The sequence below is a fragment of the Triticum urartu genome, chromosome 4 (assembly GCF_003073215.2).
Source record: "Triticum urartu cultivar G1812 chromosome 4, Tu2.1, whole genome shotgun sequence".
NCBI classification, from domain to species: Eukaryota; Viridiplantae; Streptophyta; class Magnoliopsida; order Poales; family Poaceae; genus Triticum; species Triticum urartu.
Genome location: NC_053025.1, coordinates 239,838,487 through 239,843,518, shown reverse-complemented (window position 1 = coordinate 239,843,518; position 5,032 = coordinate 239,838,487). Strand labels below are relative to the sequence as shown.

The following is a 5,032-nucleotide window of genomic DNA, read 5'->3' as shown; positions in this document are numbered from 1 at the left end:
CATCATCGAACTTTAAGCGTGCGGACCCTACAGGTTCGAGAACTACGTAGACATGACTGAGACATGTCTCCAGTCAATAACCAATAGCGGAACCTGGGTGCTCATATTGGCCCCTACATATTCTACGAAGATCTTTATCGGTCAAACCACATAACAACATACGTTGTTCCCTTTGCACTTCTAGGAAAAGGGCTATAGATAGGATTGACACTAATGGCGCACCAAGGAAGTAGTGCGCCACTACTATATACTAATGGCGCACCAGTTAGTGATGCGCCATTAGTGTGGAAGACACTAATGGCGCACCAGAAAATAGGTGCGCCACTAGTGATAATTTTTTACATACATACTAATGGCGCATCCTACCGAAGTGCGCCGTTACTAGTTCTAACTAGTAATGGCGCACCAGACATGGAGTGCGCCAGTACTGAATTTTTTTTATTCTTTTTTTTGCAAAACTACTAACACTACAACAAGAACCCCCCTTTGGCAACGCATCAATGTGTTGTCGTATGACCATATAAGCGTTGCTAAGGTCTACACCAACGGATTAAAATGCGTTGCCGTTGGTGGCGTTGCAAAGGTCTACACCAACATATATACATGCGTTGGTAAACGGCATAAATAAGTGTTGTAAGATAGCAACATATAGAGCTAGAGCACAACAACACTTCATATGCGTTGGTGGCTAGCCTAGAAAATGACCATTGTAATGCCTAGAAGAATTATCGTATTTCTTGGACAATTAATGGTATTTTGTATATTAGCATCCAGAACTTATTGCATTAATGTTGATAATGCATAGGAGACACAAACATAACAATGAGAAAGGTCACATATATTAAATCAACTTGATTGCTTTACAAAGAACATGATACACAGATTACAATATGTGAAACTATCTAGTAATAGTCTGATTCTCAACCTTGCACTGAACGACTCAGCCATCTAAACACATAGTGTTTGAAACATTGACCCTAAAAATTACATTCCAAAACATAATCTAAAACTATCTAGTAGTAGCCACCTTCTCGATCTTGTAATCAACTTCTGAGCCATGCATCATCGATTTATCTTGGCAATCTACAACAATAAAGAAATGAGAATAGCAAGGTACCATCAAAGAAAATCAATTAACAGGGAAGTAAAATTTAAACAAAAGAGCAACATATAAAGGTTGGAGGACATGTGATAGTTAATCTTACTATATGACTAATAATTTTGTTTTAGTGGTTATGTCAACCAAGAAACAGTTACTCCCGGAGGGAGTACCAAGTCAACACCCATAGTTTTTTGTTTTATATTATAGGTCAGTACTCTGGAGTGTAGCAAGGGCAACATTCTTCTTTGGATTTCCCAAGCTAAGCAGGAACTGCAATCAGCATTAATATTGAAAAAAGTATGAGCAAATAAATTGTTGCTCAGCCATGTTGAATTCACACAATAGAGAAATGAGCATACCTTGTCTTTAGATGGATGATTGCATCTCCATATCATAGAGGAAGCTTCACTTTAAATGCAATATGTTGCTTCCCTGAACAGATTAGTTAAAGTTTCACTTCTTTGAACACCCAAGTCGAAGCAAGCACCAGAACAATATCCTTGTTTCGTCATCCAACATATATCATCACCTCTAAAGAGCTATGAAATATCATAATTTGATCACTTTTTACAGTCCCAGCCATAGCACTATGCTATATAGATGGAGAAAAGAGGGCCTTTTGAAAAGAGCGTCCTTATGTTAAACGACTTAAACACCTTACAAAGAATATAATGAAGATACAGTGAGGTACATGCCAAAAACTATGTACATCGACAAATATAGCATCCTTGATTGCAAACAAAGATCTGCAGTTCTCAAAACAATACATATAAATGTAGAGATTTTCAAATTTCCAGAAGTACTTGAAGTTGAGAGCTACAAAGCATGGATACGGCAAAATCTGCCGATTTGATGTCCTAGTACAGCGGGATACGGCGACACGCCTGGATAAGCTGGGATACACGTATCCCGCAGCATCCCATGATTCCTGAATTAAAAAAAATAGAAAAAAGCATCGATACGGCTGGGATACGTTGAGGGACTCGGGAGGCCCAATAATAGCCACGGCACAATACAAACTCTCGTACGCACGGACGCCACATAACGAACGACCTGCTGCTAACAAGCAGCGAACGCGCCGCCGCCACTTGGACTCGACCACCTCCCCCAGCAGCTTCTCCTCCCGGAGGCAACCACACTCGAGCAGGTAACCCCAAGGCCAGTAGCCTCTCCTCAACCTCTTCATCTTTGTGACATGATTTCCTTCAATTGAGAGGCTGCTAATTGCTTCCCCGTGTTGTGCTCGCTTGAATGATTTCTACTTGTTTCTAGGGAGCATGGCATCCAGGAGCGCCACCCCCGGGGCCACCCGTCCGTGGGTGAGATCAAAGGACAGCCTGGTCCCTGGTGTTCGTAGATACGAACTATCCTCTGTGGGATCCAGACCCAGCAGTTTCTCATTGTTTTTTCTGTTTTGACTCTGTATATTTCTTATTTATTTTATATATACTCACTGTATCCCTGAACGACTGTTTTTGAAAAATGATGTATCCCGTGTCCTTGTATGCGTATCCCCGTCTTTCCGTCCCCGTGTCCGTGCTTTTTAGGTTGAGAGAACATAATTCCCACAAAGCTAAATCAGGTGGTTCTATTAAATGATAACAAGTATGTTTTCACATGATTTTAATTTATATAGATGCTTGGGAATAAGACAAATCTGAATTATGAATACACAAACTTTTTCAACCTCGGTTTTTAAATTACTTTGCAGATAATGTCATGTAAATCACCTACACATTTACTAGCCAGCTGGAATCATGCAGTCGTACCTCCTTTTGCAGAAGTAGCCCACTATATGCCTTGATCTTTCTCCCAAAGATGAATATGTAAGAAATTTTGGCACTGCAAAGAATGATGGATTCGCTTCATAAGTACTGGCAAGAACATTTAAGTTTTACATATCTAAATCAGTGGATCATAAGTCATACCATAAGCACTAGCTAGTATCATCATTCTGAACCTAAGGATTTACGTGTTAAGAGAAAGAATAAACAGACAAATGTTGGCTGATGCGAAGTCAATTTCAGAACTAGCAAGGAGAGATGAAATTAAGGATTATAAAATAAAGATAGAGAGAAATAATAGGACGTAGAGATGCATGTGGGGCTTATTCATAGATTATTACAAGGAAATCGGTAAGGTTTCATAACACTGATAAGAAGATATTTGTTTTCTTTCTCGAAAAAAATCATGATGTTGTACATAATAGTGGTCACCTATTAAATGATACTAGAAGGAATGGTTTTGATAAATAGTCAGAAACTAACAGCTAGGATATCCAGAGATACTATCAACTTATTCAATTGACAGTCTAATCATATTCATGGATATATTAATTAATTATCCACACACATAGCTACATGAAAAATTAAAATCTAATGTATCACAAGATAGAACTATTTAGAAAAAGAGAACACACACATTTTCCTGAATCAACACATACAGCCATGTGGTGAATCACTTGTATGCATACACCCAGATGAGTGAATTACCCCTAGGTAGCAGTATTTCTGTGCACATATGAGAATAGTGAGGAATACAAACCATGGAGTGGTGTGGCTGTCGGTGCAAGCCAGCGCCCACAAAGGCGGATCAGGCAAGTGATAAGGCAGCATTAATCATTGTCGTAATGGCCGGCAAAGAATTATCCATGGCAAGATGCCATGCCACAAAGCAGCGGCAGGGAAAGAGCAGAGGGGAGAGGTGCCTTACTGAACCGTCACATCGGAGTCGAGGTAGCCAAGGTGGAACAGCGCCATCGAGCCTAGCCGGTAGCCGATCGCGTGTGGAAGTGGGATTGCTGGGCCGAGCACATGAGCTACAACAATGAACCGTCGCGCCGTGCAGAGGCGTGGAGGACGTCGTGGCGGTGGGGGTTGGGGGCGGGGCCAGAGGAGAACAAGAGGGGGGACGAGCTGGTGAGGCGTGGTGAAGGGGAGCACCGGAGTTTCCTCGAATCAGAGGCGGCGGCGGCAGCGGCGTTGTGGTGGAGCTCGTGTGGGAGATGTGAATCGGGGAGAGAGGTGGTGGGGAGATAAGAGATTGGGTTCTTTTTTCCTGCTTGGCTGCGTGTTGGTTGCGTGATATTTGGACCGAGGTGGATACAGGGAGGTTATCCTTCATGGGGAGGTGGGAGGTTTGTCCCCTCGGATTATTGTAAATTATATGTAATGAAGCATGCAAATTGGATTTGCTATAGTCAACCTATTAATATTTGTCAGTTTTGAAAATTCAGTTTATTCGGTTACTGAAAATTCAGTTAATTCAGTTAGGCACACAAATTTCAGAACTTTGTGTGCCCTAGTACTTGGTGTTTGTAGAAAATTCAGTTAATCCATCGAGGTGAGCACTGATGCTACAAAAAGAGAAGACATGTATGAGTTTGGAGCAAGTGCCAATTTGATTTTCAGTTGCTAGCTAGCTGTGATTTATTGTTTCAATTTGGATTCCAGAAATGTTACTGTGTGTTACTATGACCCAACTTTATCTGTACCATAGCATGCTACTATCAATTATTTTTGAACATCAAATTCAGTCTGTATCTTGCGTTCTTTTTTTGTTCAAAATTTCTCAAACTCTGAATAAATAAAATTATTTGGAAAGAAGCACATGAGTATCAACAATAATTGTTTCTTTCTGCTTGAATGAATGGAGTACAATACAAGTTCAGGAACAAGGGACATTTTTTGCAATTGTGAACTCTCAATGCTCAAGTCTGGAAGTGTATACAAATTCAAAGAGTTCACATGGATACTGGTCAAATACTCTAGTGTATTTAGTGTAAATCTAGTCTGAAACTAGTAGAGCTCTTGTTGATTTGCAAATTCAGTTTAAATAAAAATTTGGTACATGACTACTGATCATGTATGAAAGATGTTGCTACTGGATGAGCACAAGAACTAATTAGTAGATTTTGATTTTGAATGATTT

At 40.3% G+C, this 5,032-nt stretch overlaps 1 long non-coding RNA gene across 1 annotated transcript; it reads right to left on the bottom strand.

The window, feature by feature from the left end:
• Positions 1–1,006: 1,006 nt before the first annotated feature.
• On the bottom strand, positions 1,007–4,116 carry LOC125553785. Its single transcript, XR_007304204.1, has 4 exons — positions 3,815–4,116; positions 2,872–2,944; positions 1,462–1,534; positions 1,007–1,083 (listed from the first exon to the last, which is right to left on the bottom strand). It is a non-coding gene; the product is annotated as an uncharacterized LOC125553785 (long non-coding RNA).
• Positions 4,117–5,032: the final 916 nt, after the last annotated feature.